General features: G+C 51.7%; 1 protein-coding gene across 1 annotated transcript in view; it reads right to left on the bottom strand.

Moving 5' to 3' along the window:
• PFKFB3 (6-phosphofructo-2-kinase/fructose-2,6-biphosphatase 3) overlaps positions 1–25954 on the bottom strand; it is a 75544-nt gene that overhangs the window by 47691 nt on the left and 1899 nt on the right. The gene's annotated exons all lie outside the window — the stretch shown is intronic.

Here is a 25954-nt window from a genome sequence, read left to right as displayed (position 1 = left end):
GCCTGCCCGGGCCTCAGTCCTTGCACTGTGGTCCGGTGTCAGCAAAGCCTGGCTCCAGGGACCAAACCGACCTGACGACTGGGCCTAAGACCTCAGGCCAGATGGCCGCCCCAGGCACTGCGGCCGTCCCCAGGGCCCCTTCGCCATACTGACACAGTAGGCTGTACGGCCAGACAGGAAGAGGTCAGGGAAGTCTCAGCTTTTCTGGGAAACAGGCCTGGGTCAGCGAGATGTGCTCTGAGACCAGGTCTACCGCGAGACCGGAATGAGTCACAGGGACCGAATCCTCTTATCTTGCACACAGGGAGACTGAGGCTCCGGGAGGTCTGCAGGCAAAGGACGGGCTTCGGGGTAAAGGCCCACCTGGTACCACCGATTCCTCCTTTCGTTCGACCTACGGGTTCAAGCACTGCCAGTCACCACGGCCAAGAAGCCCCCGATCCCATCTTCCGCGTGGTGCTCCCACTGGTCATCAGCGTTTGTGCCGCTGCCTTCTCCACCCGGATGAAACCACAGGGCCTCGCCCAGACCACAGGCCGCGCCCTTCCCACCCCTAGCCAGCGCCCACACCTGGGACACCCTGGGTTCCTGCAACAATGCTTCGTCTGTGCTTCCCCCGCTCAGAAACCAACACCGGCTCCTGGCTTCCTCCAGGGCTCCCCCCCGGGAGGGGGGAGGAGTTCCTGAGCAACCTCTCTCCCCTCACCCCTACCTCCACTCTGCTCTGTTCACCTGACCTGCTTCTTCCCGCAAAATCCCTCCTCCCGTACGTTTCTGCCGTTCTCGAGCATTCCTCCAGAAACCCCTTCTCCTCCTAATTCCTACTCGTCCCACGCGTCCCTTAGCATCCCTCCCGGCCGCGGCCACCAGCTGCCATCTCCACGCCGCGGCAAACGCTGGCGTCTTGTTGGCTCCTGGGGCGCGCACGCATCTGCCGTGTGTGTTCTCACCCGCAAGCTTGAACACCCTTCCCCGTGTCCAGCCGTCTGCAGTTCGGGTGGAAAAACACACACAGCCAGCAACACTGGCGGCCTTCTCAGCGAGCTCTCCGTCCACCCGGCCCGGCCCCCGAGGACGGCAAGACCGCCACCTCTGCCTCTCCAGGGCCGCCGGCCCGCGGGGACACGGACCCAAGCGAGGACAGCGATGGCACGGCTTCTGTTCTCAGGTGCGGCAGGGCCGGGTGGACGGGCCCAGACAAGGCTCGATCCTGCCACAAGACGGGGGAGGGGTTCGTGAGCTCTGAAGCGGGCGAGGGGAGGGCTGCGGTGGGGGATCGGGGGCGAGAGAGAAGGGGGCGTCCGGGGGCGGGGGGGAACCCGGGAGCGTCCAGGCCGTGAGTGAGGGGCTCTGGGAAGACCCGAATGGCGGTGGCACGTGACGGCCGACGGATAGCAGCCCGAACGAGGCTTACCAGGTGAAGACACAAAACCGTGGGAGAGACCCTGTGTCAGGAGGCACAGGGCACAGGGGCCCCCGCATGCCAGGCAGAGGTGCAGGCCCTACTTCTGCTCCTCCTCCTCTGTCGAGTTGTCTGGCCTCGGGCCAACCTGCACATGGCTCTAGTCCTCAGGGCCTCGATGGACATGTCTATCCTTTTCCCCACGTCCACCAGGGTGACCCTGAAGACTCTGACCGTGCCCTTGGAAAACCACCCCTAGCGAGGGGACCCATCACCCTCCCAGTGTCCCTGGTCCACAGACCCCCGGTCGTGAGCTCCAACTAAAGGTGCTGGAAATCACACCTCTTGTGGCTCCCTCCTAACCCGGAAGAAGTCTGTGCCCACTGACCACTGGGTCTCTTTAGAGACCTGAGAACTTAGTGTCTGGACTGCAAGATGACTGAGCCCTGACAGGGTGCATCCACGGGGCGCCTGGATGTTTACCTGGAGGATGACCTTTCCTTTGCATGGTGTAGACACGGAGGCGGAGGTCCTTTCCCACACCCAGGGCCAATCCCTTTTGCTCCAGGACGTGTCACATCGCCCTGGCTGTCACATTGTAGGCTTGAGGTAAGGAGTCAGAAAACCTGTTTTCAAAGGGACTCTCCCCGGGCCGTGTCTGGGCTGCGCGCCACAGCCCAGAGCACCGTCAGATTTACCCGGAGTTCGTGTGCCCTACATAAGTAACCCCCTTTTGCAAACCGATCAGCTCTTCGCCATCGTAAGATGTCGTCATGAGGCCATTGAGCTTTTTCAGGCCAGAAGGGGATTCGAGGGGAAAAGCTGGATGCTTTCCAAGGCAGGATGTGGGCATGAGGGCAGGGAGCGTGGTTTCTAAACTGGCTGCATCTACCGGCCCCTCCTTTCTCAAACTAGCGCCCCCAAACCTGAGCTCTCACACCCAGAAGGCCGCTGACTCTGGGGTCTCCCACTGGAGAAACCTTCAGAGCAAGCAGGCCAAACCCACATCCAGCCTCTGGCTCAGAACAGGCTGGGAGAACCACCCTTCTCACCTCCCATCTGCTTCCTTTTGGCTCTTGGCTCAGAGGGTAAATGGTCTAAACGCTAATGCAAAGCCACAATCATGTTGGGTGAAAAGAAAAGGCAAGCCCAACTCTAAGAAATCCACTTGAAACATAAAGATGTAGCCAGTTAACAGTAAAACCCACCACACAAACACTGATCAACCGAAAAGGGAGTAAGCAAAGTCAATTTCAAAAGAAACAATTTTTGTGGGGTTCAAGAGGGACACTTGACCGTGATGACACCAGCTGGTCTGGCAAGAAGACATGGCAACTAATGAGCACGTCGCGAGGATTATCTTTATTGAGTCTCAAACGTATTAATTACCATCATCTCTATTTGGGTCGGATCTAGGAAAACTTCCTGCTGTCGGCTTACTGATTTCCCTGCTGGCAGCTTCCTCCCCGTCTTTCTCTTGCTACTCTTGGTCACCCCTCAGAGACCCTTCGGCCAGTCAACCTTCCCTGCCGCCCCTTCCGTGGGCCAGCAGACCCTCCCACGGCGCAGTGACCTGACCCCGGTATGGCACTCAGCAGTCTGGTACATGCATCTTTGCTTCTCCATCCCCCTCCTTCAGGCCACCGACTGTTTTGTTCATCTCCGAATCCTGAACGCTGAGTACCAGACACATGGCCTTGCGCGATGAATGTGCGAATGAGAACTTAGGTCCTCAAACACCCAGGCCTCTGGACTCTCACTGGCTCCCAGGACATGGGCAGATTTGGTTCAAGCAGAGAGAACACTGGGCACGCAGTCGGAGGAGTGTGCCCTGTCCTACTACTTACAAGCCCTGTGATCTCAGATACGTGACTCGGCCACTCAGGGCCTCCGTTTCCTCACCTGCAAGCTGGTGACAGAAGAGTGGCCCCGCAGAACGGCCACATTAAAGCAGCAGTGTTGAAATGCACTGGGCAGATGTTGGCTAACATCAGAAGCAGCAGGTGCCGTATTACCCGTGTCACCAGTGCCACGAATGAGGGCAAGGAAAGCCAAGGAAGACACTGACGTCCGCCAGGTACGGAACAGCGAGAGGCAACAGCCGCCTGTGTGGTGAGCGCACCTGTTCTCCACACTTCACAGACATCAGCTTTTCTCTGCTGCACCCAGCACCTTCCCTTTCTGTGAAGTGGGGTCCAGGTGGTGTCTGGAAGAAGCAAACTGACACCACGTGACAGGTGACAATGACACGTCCCTCATGGGAACGGATGTGGGCAAGTTGCACCGCGGTGCACGGGACTTCCTCGCAGCGTCAAGAGCAAGGCCCTGGCGTTCCAGGAAAGGAAAAGCCAGAGCATCTGCCCCCGACCCCCTGGGGGCCTCCGGGTTTCCCTGCGCGTCTAAGACGCCAAGTGCGAAACTGCGGCAAAAAGAGGAAAGAAAAGATGGATCTCATGCCTCCTGGGTCAGTTCCAACCGCAGAATGCAGGGCTCCAGCCCAGAACCAGGGAATCCAAGTGTGCATGTTAGCAACATCGTCAACCATCCTGCGCGTCCTCGTTTGAGAAGCACAGGCTGTTTCCCCGCCCGGTTTTCTTTGACCACAAACTATTAGCTCTCAAAAAGGCAGTTTTTAGTTGTAAATTATATACACATGCTGCTGTGCTGTTATACTGTATAGATCATAAAACTGAAGCCAGAATTATATGTGTAAAAGGATGCGCTAAAATAAACACAAAAGGGAGCTGTAAAAGTACTCTTTTGGGGGCCACAGAAGGACATGGGGTATGCCCCGTCTGTCCCGACTCCTGGATTAATGGAACTGGTACCAGTAACCTCTTTTCAGAAAGTTCTTACTCCTCTGTCCCCGCACCCACCCAGCTTCAAGGCCACCACCTCCTTACGCTCCTTCTATCTCGCGATGCCCCCCACACCCCACTTTTGTTCTAATCTTCCCATGTGGCATCATCAACAGTCCCAGGAGTCTTTGTGGCTGTGAGTTTCTAGTCCCATTTAAATGGAGATCTCCTGCACTTCACTTGCGGAAAGACTAAGAAAGAAAACATAAAGGAGGGGCCGAGGGGAGCAGGGCAGAATCTGGGAGATTCTGGGGTTTCTTTTTTTATGTTAAAATACTTAGTGTTCTTTCTCATTTCTAGATCACCAAACGACCAAGAAGTCGCTCAAGATAAAGTGATAGTCAAGAGCTACAGTGGTTTTTAAATTGCTTCTAGGCATGCCACCACCACTGTCCTGGGATAAGCATCTATTTCTGGAGCTCTGGTAAATGTGACTCTTCTGCTTGAAACCAAAACCATGGCCTCCTCATTAGAGAACCAGAGGATGGGCCCCCAGGGCACACAAACCCCAACCCCACCCTTCAAAACCACCACAAGTCCAGGAAAATCGACGCAAAAAAAAATTCCCCAGATGTGACTAATTTAAGCTTCCTACAAATAGAGAATAGGAGAAGTCTTTCCAGAGAGCAAGCCACACATACTACCGATCGATAGTTCAACGTCCTTTCCCCAAGACGCTGGGAGAGGCTTGAGGAAATGCACATCCATTAAATAACTATAACCAACCCTCCCCTGAACCTCCCTGAGCCTTGTGGCCAATTTCGTACGCAAGAGCTCAGCAGCTGAGATATCACCCCGCAGCGTAACACGCAGAGGGTACCAAATTGTTCCCGAGTATTTTCAAAGGCCCTGCACACTAGCAAGCTTTTGTCTGGACTACAGCAAACTATCCCGTTTCTCCCGGCCCCTCGGGCGTCCCCACGCCAGCAGACAGCAGGGGCAAGTTCACCTCCAAGGCAGCCTAAGGCACAGATACGAAGGCCCAAGAGCGACAACATCAAAAGCCGCAGGGGAAGACGGAAGACGGTACTGCTCAGGGTCTGCTGACGCCTCGCCTCCTACCCCTTCTAACCAACCGCACTGACTCCGCCCACCTTGGAGCCGCCTTCTTCCTCCATTCTCTAAAATTGAGACCCAGCTCTGCTCCTCGCCACCAGAGACCCCATCATAATCCCACGGGTAGAAGAATGAGAAAGAATGGAAAAAGTTCTGCTCCCCAGGCACGTGGCCACCCAACCAGCTACCTCGTGGCAAAAGTATGAGAGGGCGACCAGCCTGGTAGAGAAGTGTGGGGGCAGGAAGGAGAGGTGTCCCGCTAAGGACCACTTTGGGAGGGGCTGTCCTGGGTGGGAGTCAAGGCCATGCAGACTGCCTGGTTTGAGGACCAGTTAGCACATGGGGCAGGGGCACCTGCTGTGCCGACCACCCATCCTGGAGTCCTCCAGCCCTTTTAAGCTCAACGGAAGCGGTGCTGAACAGCAACCACAGAGCGGTCACTGTGAGACTGAGGGCTCCTTCCGGTCAGGAACAAACAGCCGCGGAGCCTGGAGCACCAAGCATATGCCAGCATTAGGCATGGTTGGGGCCTAATCCTCACAACCACCCCGCGCCGTTGACAAGTGAGGACACTGAGGCACAGAGAGGTGAAGGAACTTCTCCAAGGTCACACAGCTCCTACCTGGCTGGCGTCTGAGCCCAGGAAGTCTGACTTGCAGAGCCCAGAGACAACTTCTCATTCTTGCTATCCCTCCCTGCTGCAGCAAGAGCCTGAGGGGTTCCATGTCTGCCCCTTATTCATTAATACAAAGATGGCGGGGTCAGGGTGGTGGTGACCAGGGAGCTGTGCTGGGGGGGGGGGGATGTTGGGGTGGGGACAGCGAAAGGCCAGGGAAAGAACAATGCATCTGAACTTTTGCTCCTACCCTCTCCCTAAGTTTAAGCCTTAAAGCCCACCATTAGGATGCCATCCCTTGAGTTAAAGATCTTTGAGATCAGTTAAAACGAAAACTGAGCTACGATCCCTTAAAGAATCATCGTTAAGGAAGGATCTGAGAGAGGAGAGAGAACGCAGGAGAGTACTTGCAGGCAGACAGAAATATTTCACCTTCTCTGCATCACTGCTTAGATCTTAATCTTATATGTAGGCACTGCTTAGCTGGGCTGGACTGGCTACCTGGGAGATCTCCGCGCCCTTAATACCCCGGAAGCAGAGGACACACGTTAAGACCCAGGGGATTAGGAAGGAATAACCAGAGACTTACTGAAAGGAAGGTACACACCTTCTAGATCTCTGAAAATTATGTCCAGGGCAGAGAGGAGACCACTCTGCTTCCAGCAAATTCCTCCAGGAGAAGAAGGCTCAGTTTGGTATTTTCTGGCTGGGTTTTGATAAGAAACTGTAACCTGGTCTGCTGGAGAGCCAAGAAAAACCAGATATTGCCTCTTTATACCCATTCCATACTCCTACCTTCCTTCCAGGGATGCTATTATGGGTTTTGTTTTGGACAATTCAATACATGCACATGAGACAAAAGGAGATTCCTAAAGACCTCTTGTGAAGCTATTAATTCACAAAATGACTCCCGAACTTCAGAGAAAGTTCCCTCCTGGATGCATCTGCCCTACAGGCTCGAGGTCAGCAGTATCAGACCCCGAGGGCCACAGCTCGAATCCGAGCAGCCCAGGTCCTTCCCTCCTGACCTTTCCAGACACCACACCTGGCACTGCCTAGAGGGCCGAAATGAGCCCAGGTTACTCACGCATCTACTCATCTACTCCTCCTCATCTACTCCTCCGCACTTACTGCACTGGTCCCACTTTTAGTCTGGCCTAGGCAGAAGGGCTGGATAAGGAAAAGGGGTATCAGATTTGAAAAAAGGAAGGGCTAGGAGGCAGCAAGCACGTTGGATGACAGCTGGATACTGTGATCACATTTGTTAAACTCAAAGTCAAGATTATTGCTTTAACCAGGCGGAGAGCACTCACAGGCACAATGGGTAAGAGATGTACCCTGCTGGAAATTTTCACTTGCTGGGAGATAGGTGTCCTCCTCCCTCTGGCATCCTCGTCTGGCCCGGGGCAACCTCCCTCTTCAACCCAAGTAGAGAATCAGTGACACGGCTAAACACAGCTGAACGAATCCTCCAGTCCAATGGGTTCCAGCGATGCAGAAACTCTTTGGCACTACGCCCAAAGTAACCCATTCCATTAAAACAAATGCATCACGAAAGGCAGAGAGCAGCTTTGCATTCCTAGCAGATCGAAATTCCAATCGTGGCTCTGCTATTTTCTTACTGATACATGCAAACACCTAGCTGTACCTGGTTCCCGGGGAGAACCCAACATTCGTTCCTGCCCCGTCTCTGTAATTGACCTGAAATTCACCTCCTGTAAACAGCTCTGTTCTGTCCCCTAGGGCAGCACGAGACCAGTCAAATCTGATCACATGAGTCTTTCAAATACTTGCAGACAGGCTCACAGGCCCTCGGGGCCCGTCTGGTCTAAGCTAAACATCCCCAGTTCTTCAAGCACCTCTCCTAGGACTTGGTTTCCTGACCCTTCACCAGCTGAGTCACTCTGCAAGTTAACTCCAAGCCCTCCTAAGGAAGAGTCCGTTACAGCCAAGGTCCCAATTCATTCTAGGCCATGGGGCCGGGACCAGTGGGGAGGGGAGCGTGCCCCCAGCTTGTGGTCAGAGCCTGGGCCCCAAACCAGGGGCTGAGACAGCTTGCACCCAGGAGGTGGCTGCTGTGTCCCGGGACCACTGTGGCCCTCAGTAAGGCGTCATCGCGCAGCACCTGTGCCGGCTGTTTACTGAGGTTGCACAGAACATCACGTCCACGATGCTGAGAGCGGGGAAAAGCAGCGTCGGGCACTTAGAACTATGTACTCCCCAAAGAGAAAAACACTGCGTGCTCTTTAGCAACCTCCCGCGTTCTGACTTTCTTTTAACGTGTCCCCGTGTGCCCTTCCCCCTCCGCTGCGTGCACCAGCGTCCCAGCCCCGCCCGACCGGATCGGTCAGCCACCTGCCGACCTATTTCCTCTGGCGCGCTGGCAGCGCGCCGCCGCTCCCAGACCTAATGGGGGGGGGGGAATCCCGGCCAGCAGAACGAAAACAGGCCACCGGGCGGTGAGGGGGGGGAAGGGGACAGAGCGTCCACGAGGCGCGCAGCTGCGCCGGGTGCACGCCGCGCCCACGTGCCGGAGCGAGCGGCGCCGGGCAGGCTGGGGCGGCGCCACGTGAACGGGGCGTGCGGCGCGGGGGAGCGGGGCGGGGCGCGCGCTGACCGGCCCGTGCGCCGCGCCTGCAGCCAATCGGCGCGCGCGCGCGCGCCCGCTAGCCCCGCCCCGCCCCGCCCCGCCCCGCGCCGGGTGTCCCGGGCTGACCTCGCCCCCGCCAGCCGGGCTCCGCTGACCTCAGCGCCGGGCACCGGCGGTGGCAAGGGATCGGGCGTGTCGCCCGGCTCTGTGGCGCCCCCGGTCTGCCAGGCGGCTCCTGCCCCACAGAGCCGTCCCGACCGGAGACCCGAGAAACGGCACGGGTGGGGGCATCGCCCTAGAAACCGAGCTGCCAGGGGCAGGAGCGTGCAGAGCCCGGGGCTCCTCCTCGACCTTCCTGCTGGAGAAGAGGCCCCCGGAGCGCTGCCCTCTGCCTGCCATCCTCTTATCACTCGGTACTTGACCATCTCTGTGCCCACGGTGTCTGGCTCTATGGCAGGGGACCAGAACATGCCACCCCAAGTATGCCTCTGGCATAAGGATTTTTGTGCTGACTGTTTTTGAGAAACTGCAGACACAGGAGGAGCCTGCAAACAGCATAAGTGACCCTTTTATCGGGGGGAATTTACATAGAAAGGGGGGTTATGCCAGGAATGCGGCTATGCCCACACATCACTTCACCTGACTCCTGTGCATGGCAGGGCAGCCTTGTTTACCATGAATTTCTCTTCTGACCTTCCTGTGAGTATTCTTCCTTGCCTTTGAAACCCCTGACCCTAATCCCTTTCCTTAGCTCAGAATGGTCCATGAGCCTCAACTGCCTGGCGGTCTTTTGAGTCTCTTATCTTTGTGGGGCTCGTGAATGGATGCACATACATAATTAAAAATTGGTGGCGGGGGTTCCTCCTGTTTATTTTTTATGGGGGCGGGGAGAGTCTCAGCCAAGAATCTAAACGGGTAAAGGGAAAATGATCTTTCCTTTCCTACAATATGTAGGACCAAAGTATTGACATCCAGCCTATCTAGGTTTCTTTTGCCTTAAAATACTCCTATTTTGTTATTTTAAGAGTAGCATACATTCATTGTGAAATGACTAGAAAATATGGAAAAAACATAACACATTCGTGCTTGTGTTTCCCTCCAGACTCTCCTATCTGTGCAGATATTTTTTAGAGCCCCAGGAGATGGGGCACGAGCCTTCACCTCTGCCCTGAATTTATGATCTACTGAATGTCCTCACTTACGGGGAAACAGACATCAATCACGAGGAATTTTATTTTCATAATAAGACCAGGAGTAAAGGAGATTCAAGCCTTTTTTTAAATTCCTAGGGAAAATATAAAAAGTGAATGAAAGAAGCAAAACCCAGAATGGGGAGAAGAGAGGGAGAACTTTCTGGTATTGGACTGGGATAAGAGCAATATGAATTTGTGATCTTGAAAAACCTGTTTCCTAGCTCTGTCCATGGGAAAGGCCCTAGAAACGATGACACCCTGTAACAAGGAACACAGCAGAGCCCAGACCTTGGTTACCAACTCTCATTCTCCCCTAAACGTAACCAGGGCTCCTTGGCTGAGCTTGGGACCTCTGGTTGTGCCAGAATATAAGGAAGAACTCAGATGGTGTCGAAAGGACACAGCAACCAGCTTGAGAGGGCTCTCATCCCAATTTGGGATAATCCGAGCATCAAAATGAGTAAGTCAGGGATGGATTGCTTATAATACATGTGATGGTAATTTTTAAAATCCCTGAATCTATACCGATACCATTACTATTATTAATAATAATGAAATGAAAACTATTTTAAAGGGAAGGGTAGGCAGGAAAGCTCTTCTTTATAATAGAATGCCAACCAATAAATGTTGAAAGGATGGCAGAAATGTACGTTGCCATTTTTTAGCCACCATAAGTGTTCCAGTCAAGAATCATCAATCCATGCTAAAACCACCGCATTAAAGATTACTGGGGACAAGAGTACTTTTATTCACATTTTGTGAATGATCCCAAAGGATCCGCACAGATACATTTTTTAAATGTTTAATTTTTTTGAGGGAGGGAGGGGCAGAGAGGGGGAGAGAGAGAATCTCAAGCAGGCTCAACCCTATGAACAAGGAGCTCGACTCGGGGCTTGATCCCACGCACCGTGAGACCGTGACCTAAGCCAAAATCAAAAGTTAGACACTTAACCAACTGGTCCACCCAAGGGGCCCCCACACAGATACATTTTTAATTGGAAAGGGGAAAAGTTATCTTTGTAAGTGAACCAAATGACCGAAGTTACTTAACATCACTGCTAAAGGGACAAGCGGATATCTTAGTCTGTTGATGTAACACCAGTAAGAAGGATGTATATCACGCATGCTGTGTTCTCGCCAAAAATGTTAAACTTCAATCTAAGAAGGAAACAATCAGGCAATTCCAGATAGAGGGGCTCCTGCAAAAGATGTGGCCAGGGTCTTCACAAATATCAGTATCACTAAAATAACTATAAATAAGATGCAGAACTCTTCTAGATAAAAAGAGACTTCTAGATAAATGTGTGACACGTGATGGGATCCTAGCTACAAAAAGAAAAAATGAATCTATAAGAGACACTACCGAGATGATCCAAATACGGACCAGCCGCTAGTAACAGTCTGGTGTCCGTGTTCAGTTTCCAACTAGGCTGATAAGTATATCGTGATAATTTAAGAGAATGTTCTCGTTCTTGGGAAGAACATGCTGACGCATTTGGGGATGGTGTCATGATGTCTGCAGCTGGTTATTTGACATCAACAAAATCAACTGAGGAACTAACAGGGTAAAATGCAACAGCGGGTGAATCTCGGTGATACAGGTCGTTCTCTATGCCATTCTTGAAACTTTTCGGAAGGCTGGACATTTTTTAGAGCAGAAAGAGACAGAAATGAAAATTTCCCCAGGCCAGCAGTCCCTTGCCTTCACACGCCTTGACTTTCCTAACACGCAATCAAGGCTCGGCGGGCCAGGAAACTGTATTTCTGAGTCATCAAACACCTACAAGTCGAAGTTGGTGTGTTTGTGTAGAAACACAAATACAATACGTATGAAATTAACGGGACAAGTCTCTGGCAAGTGAGTCACTAAGTCCCAGGTGTTTTATCCAGTGTTTGACACAGAGGGATCCTTCCCATCTGCTTATGAGCCATCTCTCCCGAGCAGGGCGGCCCTTCCCTCTTCCGGAGGCCAATGTACAAACACACACCGAGTGTTGGGGAGAGTCAAGTGACTCAGGAAGGGGGGCGGATTCTGCAATTTCTGTTTCAAAACAAAGAACACCACGGACATGGGTTATTAGGAGGCCAAGTGGGTCAGAGAGGTCTCCTGACATCTCGGCCTCCTTTTGGCCAGTTCTGCCCTGATGCCTCTCTGGCTGTCGCTTAAGCAGCCAGCGTCTCCTCTGTTACGGGAGGCCGGCAAAGCCTGTGTGGTCCGTTCGTTCAACAGACGTCTGCAGCGGTCCTCACGCCTTCTAGGGGGAGACCCGCTACCGCTCATCTTTGTCGCCTTGCATAGCGCAGGGCCACCCTCTCCCGAGGCTCCATTCCCTTTTTAATGTCCACCTGACGCTCTAGGTCATTGGGACGGAGGAGGGTATTCCCAGCTAGGATAACAGGACACGATCGAAGCAACGTACAGCAAGCAGCGTGGAACCCAACGTGGTCTCCCTCTGAAAAATAAGTATGTGGCTTGTTGGGGGCGGGCCTGGGGGGTGAGGGGATGAGGGAAAGGTGCGACGGAGAAGACGATGAAGTGAAACACCCCAAAATAAGTCACCTGAACGATTTTACAGGTTCAACTACACATAAAGACGTAAAGGCTGGGAGTTCCATGAACCAGTCAGCCGCAAAGGACTTCGGGAAAGCTGCAGGCCTTCCAGGCTTCTATTCCTTCTATTCCTCCCTCACTCAGCACATCAGCCTCCCCTGACCACCCCCTTCACGTGATCCTTGTAAGGAAGCACAACAAGATTCTGATGCACTTTGAAATTTTAATCATGAATGGAGAATTAAAGAATCTCGAGTCAGAGAATGCCATTCTTTGAGGAATCTTACGGGCACCGGAGTATTAACGTTCCCATAAATGAATTCCCCCAACACACAGTTTTTGATCATCTGCCAGGCCCTCGGCTGGACAGGAGGAGCACTGCCCAGGGAGTTTACAGTCAAGTTGGGGAGACGGAATGAGCACAAATTATAGCACAAGAACCATGATTACCTCCAGCTGTGAGACTGTGAGACTGTAAGGCAGACGGTGGCTTGAAGAGTGAGGCCTTGCAAATGGGGAGCAAACACACCAAAGGAGGGAGCTATTGAGAGAAGGCAGAGCTGGGAGAGAGAGGGGTGTGCCCAAGGAAAGGCAGGCCATGAGGCTGTTAATGCAAAGAACTGGAGGAGCGCCTGGATGGCCCAGTCGGTTAAGCATCCGAGTCTTGGTTTTGGCTGAGGTCATGATCTCACGGTCTGTGGGTTCGAGCTCACAGCACAGACCCTGCTTGGGATTCTCTCTCTCTCTCCCTCTGCCCCTCCCTCCTGCTCATTCACTCCCTCTCTTTCTCTCTCTCTCTCTCTTAAAATAAATAAATAAACATTAAAGAAAGAATGGGAAAACAATGTTTTCAGGGGCAAAGACACAGTAAGGAAGATGTAAGGGGAATAAAATCTTGAGAAGGTAAACTTTTCCTGAGGAAGATAGTACCTTTCCTCCAGATCATATAGATAACCCAGTCTCGAATTTACAGAGGAGAAAATCATCCGGACCAAGGGATTTAGGAGCTAAACTTACACCTCCACTCTGACCCAGCAAGACCACCAAGTGGATGCTTTTATCAACGAAAAGACAGGTACAACAGAGTGTTCATGGTGGCTCCGAACATAACGACCCCAAACCAGAAACGACCCAAAGGTCCGACAACAACAACAGAAGGGACACGATGAGTCATGTATGAATTTGTTGAATCACTATCTCATACAGCTGAAAATAATATAAAGCCGTATGTTAACTATACTGGAATTAAAATTTTTTTAATAAAAAAAAACGGGGGGTGCTGGGTGGCTCAGTCGGTTAAACATCTGACTTTGGCTCGAGTCATGATCTGAAGTTTGTGGGTTCGAGCCCCACGGTGGGCTCTGTGCTGACAGCTGGAGCCTGGAGCCTGCTTCAGGTTCTGTGTCCCCCTTTCTCTCTGCTTCTTCCCCACTCACACTCTGTTCCTGTCTCTCTCAAAAATAAACATTAAGAGAAATTTTTTAATTAAATACAAATGAATGAATGAATACAATGGAAGGGGCAAACCGTAGTCTATAAAATACTATATAGCAATGAAGATGAACTAAGGATTTCTACACACAACAACACAGAAAAATCCAGTTAGGATGTTGGGGGAAAAAAACCACATTCAAAAGATATATAAGGTAGAATTCCTTCTATGTGAATTTCAAGAACAAGCAAACATACATAATGAGAGAAGTCAAAAGAACAGTCAGTGGTTTCTGCTGAGAAGCTTTCTCAATGGCAAGGGTGGGAAGGAGCCTTCTGGGGGTTACTGGAAATGTTCTACGGCTTGATCAGGTGTTGGTTGCACGGATGCACACGTATGCACATTTGCACACTTACCGTATATATGTTATACCTCAGCTTTAAAGAGAGGTAAAATGTAAGCCAATAGCAACAACAAAAAAGTGACGTAGGGCATGCTGTGAACCATTTTTCTGGACTTGCTAAGGACAAAAGATTTACTGACCCCACAGTATGACAGGGATATGCCATTTTATGGCAGGGGACTGGCTCGTCCTGATGTGTTCAAGGTGGCTATGTATGTTCTTCCAGAGTCCAGTCTGACACACGTTTTGTGCAGGGGATGAAGAAGGGCTACTAATTAAACTTCATTTTTTAAGACTTTCCTGATACACATTGAGATTATTAAAATATGACATGCGTCACAAGTTAAATACCATTACTATACCCATCTTGGGGCTAAAAACCAAATGTAGGTTGTAAAAACCAATAATTACACTATGACAGATGAAAGAGAATCTCCAGAATCGTAGCATATAAGAGCCGGAAGAGATAATCCGGGTAACCCTTTGACTTTATAGACGCGAGAAGGAAGGTCCAGAGGGGTGAGGTGGCCAATCAGAAGCCACATGACAAATAGAGGCATCACAGGACAAGAAAACAGGTCTCTGCTCAGTACCTCTCTATGTTCTCTGAGGTCTCCGTGCTGCTATAGGGCAGAGCTCAGGTCAGGAACCACTGTCCTCACTGCCCCAAGGCTAGGCCCCCCGGGAAGAACAAGGACATGATGGTTCCAGGCAGAAGATGAGGGAGCCTGGAACCCAGGACCCAGCCTCAGCCACTCCTCCTGGTCCTCCATTCACCTTGACAAAGTTTGTAAAATCTTGGTACCTTTCTGCTTACCCAGAAATGGGGATAAGAGTTGCTTCTCGAAGGGTGAGAAACCAGCTTCCGTGGAGGATGATGAAATCTGTTTGTTGGTTTGTTTTTTGGAACAGCTTTACTGAGATAGAAGTTGCCCATTTAAAACTGTGCAATCCATGGGCACGTGGGTGGCTCAGTTGGTTGAGCGTCCGACTTCAGCTCAGGTCATGATCTCACAGTTTGTGAGTTTGAGCCCCACGTCAGGCTCTGTGCTGACAGCTCAGAGCCTGGAGCCTGGTTTGTATCTTCGGATTCTGTGTCTCCCTGTCTCTCTCTGCCCGCTCCCCAACTCACACTCTCAATCTCTCTCAAAAATAAATATTAAAAATAAATTAAAAATAAATAAATAAAGCTACACAATCCAGTGCATTTTCTATATTCACAAACTTGTGTGAACATCGCGATTTTGGAACCGTTCTATTACCCCGAAAGAACCCGTGAGCTGTCACACCCCCATTTTCTCCTCCTTTAACCTGCAGGCAGCCATGAGCCACTTTTTATGTCTACAGATGGGCCTTTTTGGACATTAAATATGAATGAAATCACACTATCTTCTGTGAATAGCTTTTTCACTTAGCATGTTTTTCAAGACCCCTCTGCTCTGTAGATACGCAATTCCTTTTTAGTGCTGGGTTGCAGTGTATGGGTAGGTATACCTCATGTGTTCATCAATCAGTTGGTGGATACTGGGTTGCTGGTACTTCGGGGGTATCATGACTGACTCTGCTCTGACAGTTCACATATACCTTTCTGTGGGCAACTGTTTTCATTTCTCTTGGGTTTACACCTAGGAACGGGATTGCTGAGTAATACAGTCGGTGAATCTGTATAAAAAGTGCCCTTGCCTGTACCCTCAGAAATGGGGGGATGAGAAAAGCCAAGAAATGAGTGATGGGAAGGGCGGGGGGCTCTTAGAGGGGTGGTCAGGGAAGGCCTCCATGAGGAGGCGAGAATCAGTTGATGCTTTGCAGGGTTCACGCCAAGCTCTGAGGGAGGAATATTCCAGGCAGGGTGAACATAGCCCCAGGCCACACTGAAGGACGGAAGGATGGGGCAAAAGGAACGGGATTAGGCAATGTGGCTGGAGAAGTGACCGAGCATTTCTCATTCCTGTTTTAACTTCTCCTTTTGACATAATTTCAGCCTTACAGAAAAATGTCAAGTAGCACAGAGAATTTCCACGCATCCTTCACCCAGACTCACCAATTGTTAATACTTTGCCACATCTACTTTATCTCCCTCTATGTAATTACATTTTTTAAATATATATTTTATATAGACAAAATAGCACATACGCAATATTTTTTAAATTAAAAAAATTCATGCATATTTCTTTCTGAACCATGAAGACAAAACGTGCCCCATTTCTTCTTAATACTTCAGAGTGTATTACCTAAAGGCAGAGATGCTTTCCTACACGCATAACTACAATATAACCATTAAAAGCAGGAGATTAACTCGAATACAATAAGGACTCCAAACGCATCTGGCCAAATGCCATGGCGATGCCCAGTCCCTAGTCCAGGCTCATGTACTGTATTTATTGTATCATTCTCTTTCTCTCCCTCTCCCTCTCTCTCTCTCACACACACACACACACATACACATATCTGGGTCCGTATCTTTAAGGACCTAATACTTACAAGTACCTACTACTCGAAATGGACTCTAAATAATTCCGTTTCCCTGTTAAAACTTAAACATAGGGGCACCTGGATGCCTCAGTGGGTAAAGCGTCTGACTCTTGGTTTTGGCTCAGGTCATCTCATGGCTTCATGGGTTTGAGCCCCATGTCAGGCTCTGCATTGACAGTGCAGAGCCTGCTTGGAATTCTCTCTCTCTCTCTCTCTCTCTCTCTCTGCCCCTCCTCCACTTTCTCTATCTCTGTCTCTCCCAAAATAAACAAATAGACTTTAAAAAAAACTTAAATATAATTGGTAGTAATAGAAACGAGCAATTAAAATTTAAAAATACAATTTTATGTCCTATTTTGATGAAGTACCACACTCAGTGTTTAGATTTACCACACTCTTCTTTTTTAATTTTTTTTAATGTTTATTTATTTTTGAGAGAGACAGAGAGTGTGAGCAGGGGAAGGGCTGAGAGAGGGGAGACACAGAATCCGAAGCAGGCTGCAGGCCCTGAGCTGTCAGCACAGAGCCCGACGCGGGGCTTGAACTCACGGACCAAGAGATCATGACCCGAGCCGAAGTTGGACGCTCAACCGACTGAGCCACCCAGGCGCCCCATCGATTTACCACACTCTTCTTACACACTCTTCTTTCTTGTCCATTTGCCTAGAAAACAATCATGACTGTAGACACAAAGGGCACTCAACTTGCCTGACAATTATTTCATGAACCATGAAAACACAGCTTTGGAAACTGCTGATCTCCTTAACAAGTAGGAGGAAAAATTCTTCATTCTTTCTTGATTTGGGGGCCCCAGGCACAGAGGTTTGGGTTCATAATCCTTGGTTCATCTCATACACTCCTCATTGATCTTTGAACAGCCCCCTTTTATACTGTTGAAGTGACATAACAGACCAGCAGAAACCCATCAGCCAATTGATAGCTGAGCTTTTCACTCTCTATACATGTTCCCCCATCCCTGCTCCTGTCTCCCTCCAGACGGAAGTAGCCATTATACTGAATTTTACAAAAGAAATATTGTTTTGGGGGCACCTGGGTGGCTCAGTTGGTTAAGCGTCTGACTTCAGCTCAGGTCATGATCTCGCGGTTCATGAGTTCGAGCCCCGCATCGGGCTCTGTGCTGACAGCTCGGAGCCTGGAGCCTGCTTCGGATTCTGTCTCCCTCTCTCTCTCTGCCCCTCCCCTGCTTGCGCACTCTCTGTCTCAATAAATAAACATTAAAAAAAATAACAATAATAAAAAGAAATATTGTTTTGTTATGTAAGTATTGCTTAAAAGCAATATTGTTTAGTTTCAGGTGTTTTATAAAAAAATATTTTACAGGGCCCCTGGGTGGCTCAGTTGGTTAAGACTCTTGACTTCAGCTCAGGTCCCGATCTCACGGTTCGTGGGATAGAGCCCTGCGTTGGGTTCTCTCTCCCTCTCTCTCTGCCCCTTCTTCCCAGCTTGCGCTAGCTCTCTCTCAAAAATTAAACGTTAAAAAAAAATTTTTTTAAGTATTTCACTGCACCTAACGTTTTGCAATTTTTTAAACAGTCATGACAATATCGAATACAGCCGTCTATCAGAGCGCATGGCTCACCCAGACCACAGTGTAAAACTGCATGGCGCGACTACCCCGAAAGGTCATTTATTCGTCTCCTGTACGTGCGCATCTAGCCGCTGAAAGCTGTTCCTTTTGGACTGAACATCACCGGTGCAGAAGCTTCTCTCCGTGACATGCCCACGAACGACACACCTGGTGACGGACAGGTGTTACGAACCGTTGGGTTCTTTCTCACCGAAGCCAGGGGAAGGAACGTAGCCACAGAGGAAAAAGGCCCGTCTCACTGCTCGGTAGCACGGATCGTGATTCTACCGTCATGCCGTTTGTTACTTACTGGCGTGCATTACAAAATGAATCTTTTGAAGTCTTATACGCTTAAGAAATAATAAATTTCCTTAAAGCAGCAGCAGTGACAACAGGACCTTTTGCTTCATTCAAATGACTTCAAATGAAAAGCTTTTACATAATCCAGGATTTGCCCAAAACATGATTTGGCTTGAGGTGGGCTCCACTTTTTGTTCTCCACGTATATCTGGGAAATGATGTCTCTGCAGCAGACATGATTCACGGTGAAGGGGATGCCAACCGACTCACTTTATCATAAAAGCGTGACATTCCAGTTGCAGACTTTTCACACAGACACCAGCCAATCTGCAGATTCGGATTCCTTTACTGTGAGCAGGAGACAGCGAGTGGCTGACAATTCTTGCTTTGATTTCCTTCCACGCCCCTTGGCAGAACCGCAAGGAAACACATCTTCCTGAGTCTTCAAGTCTGTGGGGACCCTGACGTTAGCTTGGATTCTTTCCTTTTGTTATTCAAACATTAATGAGGTTTTAAAACCTATTCCTCTAAATGAGGCCATCAAGCCCGGGGGCCAGGGCTGGCTGGAGGCAAGTGGGGTGACCCAGCGTCCTGGTGTGCCCGGCACTCAGGAGGTGGCCTTGTCTCCTGGTTTCCCCGCACTAAGGAGGGGGACATCCCGGGCAATCCTGGTCGAGCCGGTCACCCTGTCTGGAGGCCAACATGGTCAGCTGGTGGCCGGGCTGAGTTTGTTCGGGACGGCTCTCTGGCCCGGAGCTCTCCCCTCTCCGACAATGGAGGCCTTCGTGGTCTAAGGAAACTGAAGGATGGTCAGAAATTGTCTGGCAATCGGGTACTACCGACACAGAAACACTGGCAACGTGAAAACCCCAGCGCACGCTTCTCTCCCGGCTGGGAAACTACTCATGCTCGGCCATGTGTCCATTATGTAAAACACACCCGAACTTTAAGAATCCCTCATGTGTGGCAATAATAATCAATCCTGGTTTTGAAAGCCAGGTCTTTCTTAAAGGAGGTGTCTGTGACACGCGGCTCAGAGCATAATCGGTCTTTCTGGAAGGCTCCTTGCTGAGTCCCAACCCTCCCGAACCACGGATACAAGCCGAACCGCTGCTTGGGGAGGTCCGCTCCTCTTGGAGGTCAACAGCACAGTTACAGAGCGCCAATGAACTCCCCGGGATTGGTGGCGCCTCGGCTGGTGGCGCGGCCGCGACCATAACCACCAGGGCCCTCGGCATCCCTCCCACAAGGCAGCTAGGGAGTCACCTGTGGCTCACCCTTCCTCGTCCCCTACATCCAATCCCTCACAAACCCTGCAGTCTGCGAATCCTAAATATATTCAGAATCCAACCACTGTGGACCACCTGCCCCTCCCCCAGCCTGACCTAAGCCAATGTCACCGCTCACCAACAGGCTCCCACCTGGTCTCCCTGATTCACCCTCGTCACCCTACAGCCTGTTCTCAGGAAGGCAGCCACATCCTGCATTCATGGCTTATAATAGCCAAGTTCATTTCTGCCACGCCTCGGCTGAAACCCTCCAAGGATCCCACTCGGAGTCAAGGGGCCCAGGCCCTAGAGTAGCCTTGATCTATAGCATCTGCCCTGCTACCTTTCTAAAGGTGGCCTCACTGGCTTGCATATTTCCTCCCAAACTCAGCCCACTGTGGCCACAGGACCTTTGCACCTGCACTTCCCCCTGTGAGAACACTCTCCTAACTTACTGCACCGTCCACCCCTCACTCCCTTCAGTCTCTACCCAAATGTCACCCTGGGGTGACCATCCTACTTAAAACAGAGGCCTGCCCCCCATCCCCACTCTCCTTCCTCCTCTCCATAGCCATTAGGCCCATTGGGCACACTCTATATTCACCTATCTGTTTATTGCCTGTCTACCCCCATTAGAAAGTCAGTCCCATGAAGGCAGGCAGTTTTGCCTACACTGGTCACTGCTGTACCCTCAGCTCTTTACCCCGCAGGTAAAGCAGGTGCTGTGGGGTTTGTTTGGAGCCGAACAGATAGATCTTTGCCAGATGATTGAAGAGCGTATGGAAATGACTGAAGTAACAGCACAGGGAGGTACTGTGGGCAGAGGCAGCCAGCTGGCATCCAGTTGTGTTTCTTGCTTTTTTTTTTTTTTTTAGGTTTATTTATTTATTTTAAGGGAGAGAGAGAGAGAGAGAGTCCAAGTGGGAGCAGGAGCAGGGGGAGGGGCAGAGAGAAAGAGAGAGAGAATCTTAAGCAGGCTCCACACTCAGTGCAGAGGCTGACACGGGGCTCGATCCCACAAACCGTGAGATCATGACTTGAGCCGACACCAAGAGTCGAACCCTTAACCGACTGAGCCACCCAGGCGCCCCTCTTGCCCGTTCTATGTCAATGTCCTCAACTATTGAGTGAGTCTACAACCCTCCCTTTCTCAGTGTTCCCCAACTGGTTATTTTGTGCATGTCCCCAGAGAAATGGGGCCTTTGCGGATGGCTGACTGAACGGGGGGGACTCTAACCTTTTATCCACGTTCCCTGCCTCTTGCCGAGGCCGCCTGGTTCAGAAAGCCCCCCGCTGAGAGGCTGGACGCCTCCACAGCTGTACCTGCCAGAATCCTGAAGCAGGACCACTCGGACCTTGATGAAAACCCTAAGTCACGCTCGGCACCCCAGCTGCGGGGGAGAGCCGGGAAATGCGGTTTTCAGGCCCCAGCCTCTGCAGCACGAGCTATCACGCTAGAACAATGTTTTCAAGATTGTGGGCTCCTCCCCACTAGTGGCCTTGAAATCGATTTGCTGGAAGCACACCAGCATCCTTTTCAATGAGACAGAAGAGACTACAAAATATCACAGCGTGCCATACACTCTGGGATCAGTACCGGCTCACGAAACTTTCTGCCCGAGCATGGGCCCAAAACTATCCCATCAGAATTTCTGGTGCATCAGACTTTTTTAAAAGCTCCCCGGTTAATCCAAATGTGTGGCCAGGAATAAGGCCCACAGGGTCTGGACAGTTCCCTACAGAAGGGGACTTTCTGCACCCACTCTTCCCAGGCAGCATCTGGCCACACGAACAGTCATGCGGCCATGGTGCTGGGGGCCAGGCTTTCCAGGGTCTGTCTGCATCAAAACGCATCTCTCTCCTGACAGGTTCGTTCTCTTTCTTTCTTCCTGCCCCGAAGCCCACGCTTCTCTGGGGTACCTCTCTGAGCTCCTGTTTGCCCCCACTGACCGATGAAACTTTGCTCTGCCTGTGACTGGACCGAGCCAGGTCCCCAAGCCTCGTGATGACTTCCACAGCCTCGAGGGGAGGGCTTGCTGAACCCAATCCATTGCTGGAGTTCAATACGTCAAGGAGAAGGTAAAAACACCAAAGCAGTTTGGCCCTAAGGAAGAACACAGTAGTTTCCTCAAAAAGCATCAGCACAGCTCAGCTCCCTGCACATCAAGAGAGGAAAGCCAGGTGAAGGGCCCACACTTCTGGAACACCCGCTTGTTTTCATCGGGCCAAGGACACGGGGAAGAGGGAGGCTCTCCTTCTGACAAATTGACTGTCAGCATGGTGTGGGCACAGTCACTCTTACCTATAAAGTTCCACCCGGGGGGGCCTGCTACTTATCATTACTTTAGACTCTGGGAAGATGAGCAAAACGTTCTCAGCCCTGGAGCTACCTGATGGAACTGCCAGACCCATGAATGTGATGGCCCGACATCAGACACACAGACTTCCAGACTCCATAGGACAGGAAGGTATGACGCACATTCAGGAGACTGGACTCTGAGGGGCGTGTGGGTGGCTCAGCTGGTGACGCGTCCAGCTTCGGCTCAGGTCACGACCTCACGGTTCGTGGGTTCGAGCCCCGCGTCGGGCTCTGTGCTGACAGCTCGGAGCCTGGAGCCGGCTTCGGATTCGGTGTCTCCCTCCCTCTCTCTGCCCCTCCCCCGCTTGTGCTCGCTCTCCTCAAAAATAAATAAATAAACATTAAAAAGAAAGAAAGAAAGAAATTGGACTCCGATACCAACTTCCTTGGCCATAAATTTCAGTCCTGAGGTCAAAGCTGAAGGATCACGGAGACCAGAGAACGCAGGGCCATGACTTTGTCATGTGCCACTTGCCTGAAACTTAGTTTCTCTCCTGAAGACACCGGGAGACAGCAGGCTAGCATGCCCAGGACAGTCTTTGGGGACAAAGGCACAGAGACGATCCCTTCTACCTCCTGCAGACAGCTTGCCCAAGACGCGTGGGAGACTCCGTGTGTGTGAGACAAATGATTAGAGGGCACGGAGTCAGATCTGGAGGGAATCTTAGCTCACGCTCCTTTCCCAGGCTGGTAAACTGAGGCCAAGTGCTCTTAAGTGACTTGAGATAATCCAGCCAGTAACTGACCCCAGTCGCCCTGTCACTACCTGGTCTCTGAGCTCCCCGGCCAGACTCTTCCCCCCGACACCAGGACCTGTCCGTACACAACACCGCTGGGTCTCCTTCCTTGGGGAGCACGCCGCAAGCACATCTGGGATACGGCTCTGAAACGGCCAGGGAGCCCCGGCCTCATCCCGGAAGCTGCTAGGCCCTGGGGGAGGAGAGCGCACCCCAGAACATAGCCCACCATCACAGACACCCAGAGCGCAAGGAGGCGCCCGGGACAGGAAGGAAGGAGAGCCCAGCCCCTCCTGGAGAAGGTCTTTTCAGGATCTGATCTTCGCACTTCCCCTGGGGAGAGAAAGGAAGGACAGGTCCTGGGTTTACGGTCCCAAAATGCTGACCCCAGTCAGCAAAATCGAAACAAATGTAACTGATTTCCTGTTGCAAGTGGCTGAGTTGCAGGAATTCCAAATGTGTCGCATCCCTTGTGATGGTATTTGTTTTTCCCTTAGTTCCCTCAGCATCCCCGGAAACCCTGTGCCCAGCAGGCACGGGTCAGCTCCCCAAGCAGCTGCGGCCTGTCATCAGCTCCGCGACACGGGATCGGCACTTATGACGGCAGTGTCCTGGGGCCACCGGAAGAGAGGCAGAAGGCCGGTATTGTCCTGTGCGGGCCCACCCGCATCCGCCTGCATCCGTCTCTCAAAGACCCAGACGCGTCAGGCAACCCCGTCTGTCCCTCTGCTCCTTTCTGATGTGAAAGAAATTGCTGGTTCACACGGCAGACTTCTCATACTGTACGGTTTCTCTGCCTGATGGCGATCATATCCTACGTCACCTCCTAACCTGTGCCATCGCCGGCCGTGCCGGAAAGGCAGAATGCAGAGGCCTAAGTCCCAGCCCTACGGAGCACACAACTTGGCGAGGGAATTTAGACAAGCTGCATTGTCCCTGTAAGCCGCGTGTCCTTTATCTTTACAGGGAAATGACGCCACTCACATCAGCAGGTGGGGAGAACCGGTGAGCACACAGAAGGCACTTGGAGAAGGCCTGTGGAGGATGCTCTGTGATGCCAGTTGGGTTTCTTACTGTCATTCACTGTTCCCCTTGTCCCCCCGAAGGTGGGGCTGTGCCAGAATCCTTGCGACCCCGTTCCCTAAGACAGTTTTACTTCTCAACCAGAAGGGGACCTCAAGAAGGTAGTGGAGACCCCAGGCTCGGACAGAGCCGCACCTAAATCTCAGGAACAGTCACCCCGTCTCCTATCTGTAAAGCCCTCTGAGAAGAGCCACCCCCTCCCTTCACAGCGGGGCTCCAGCCTTCACCCCCCACCACGGCCTCCCCCGCCCACCACCGCCTTCTCCTGGTGTTGGCCCAAGCTCTTCCTGCCCGCTTCGGAGAGTGCTGCCTCCTCCTGACCCAGACCAATCTCGAAGCCTACTCCTTCCAGCCACATGGCAGAGGACCCAGCTCTGTTCCCCACTGTGGCCACCGTCATCCCCACCTGCCCGTGGGGAAGGTCGCTGGCAGCTGCTGCCCGGGCCGATCTCGGCCAGCTTCGTTCATCCATCCGCGCTCGGTGGTTTCTGCCTGGCCGTACGGGAGCGCCGTGGACCGGACTGGAGGTGTCAGTCCAGGGAGGGAGCTGCCAAACCTCACTGGGCCAGCACGGTGCGTGACCCTGGTACATAGCACGCACTCGATCCAGAGAATGAATGAATGAATGAATGAACGAACGAATGAACAAAACAAAGAATGACGTAGCGTGCAGCCACTGAACTCTGCCTTCGGGAGACATCAGCTTGTTCATCCCACACTCAAGGCACAGGACCTAAGATCCTGGGCAGGTCACCTGTTTGTCTCACCAGATCCGCCCTCCACCAAAGGTGAGCCCACCCAGCTCTGCGTCCCAGCGGGCCAGCCTGCGTGGAATCGAGGGGCTCCGGCCGGCAGGCTGCCCAGGCCTTGAGGTCCGAGGGAGGGAGGAGCGTGACCTTGCTGCTGACGCTCCCAGTCTGCTCTCCGCTCTCCTTGGGACTACGAGCTGCCCGGATCATAAGCTGGCTCAGCTCGGATCAGGCTCCTCAGCCCTTTGGGCCTCGGGCGGTAATGCCCGAGGTTCTGCACTCTCTTTTGCGCTTTTCGTACACCCCACCCAAATGTTCTAACAGTCCCCTTATTAAACTTTGCTCAGCTTGCCCCCTATGAGCGAGCACACCTTGTGTTCTCACTGGGCCTCTGACCGAGCTGATCCCAAAGTCCTACCTGTCAAGCCCCAGAAACACAGCATGGGAAGGGAATTAGTAGTCAAGTAACTTTCAAGAGGTTAGCTAGGAGGAAGTCCTTCTCCATCGGGCTTCTTTTCATCGTGGGGGCAAGGGGGGTGGAGAGAGCAGGAAAGGCTTTTCATTTCCTAATTTTTTTTTTGTTTTTTTTTTGTTTTTTTTTTTAATTTTTTTTTTTTTAATGTTTATTTATTTTGGGGACAGAGAGAGACAGAGCATGAATGGGGGAGGGGCAGAGAGAGAGGGAGACACAGAATCAGAGGCAGGCTCCAGGCTCTGAGCCATCAGCCCAGAGCCTGACGCGGGGCTCGAACTCACGGACCGCGAGATCGTGACCTGGCTGAAGTCGGACGCTTAACCGACTGCGCCACCCAGGCGCCCCTCATTTCCTAATTTTTTAATTATTTTTTTGAATTGTTCAAAATTCAAATGGCTCAAAATCCAAAAAAAAAAAAAAAAAGGAAAACATATGCACTTAAGTGTCCACCATCTGGACAGTTCCAGGGACACGGTGCTGAGCCCCACCCCACAGCCGACCTTTCCAACTTGTGCAGCCCCAAATGACATCCTGTCACGATACTGAACAAACCAGGTCTCCCTGCAATTTCCACTTGGGCTTACTTCTAGGTAGGAGATCACGACTCAATCAAGTGGGGGAGTTCTGGCTCGGGCTCCAAGCCCTCCAGAGTCCCAGCCCTGGTTGGCCTACCACCAAAGCTTCGAAAACCCAGCAACTACTGTTCCTCCCATCCTAGGACCTTCACGAATTAGCATCCACAGAACAGGGAACGGTATTGTCCCCTTCGTGCAGCAACGACAAAGCCTTAACCTTCAGCAGTTTGCAAATGTTTTGTCCTGT

Source organism: Lynx rufus, unplaced genomic scaffold (assembly GCF_022079265.1).
Source record: "Lynx rufus isolate CCGP_SWC_20201006 ecotype Redwood Valley unplaced genomic scaffold, mLynRuf1.p SCAF_7, whole genome shotgun sequence".
NCBI lineage: Eukaryota > Metazoa > Chordata > Mammalia > Carnivora > Felidae > Lynx > Lynx rufus.
Note: the sequence above shows the minus strand (reverse complement) of the source record. Positions and strands in the feature narration are given on the sequence as shown.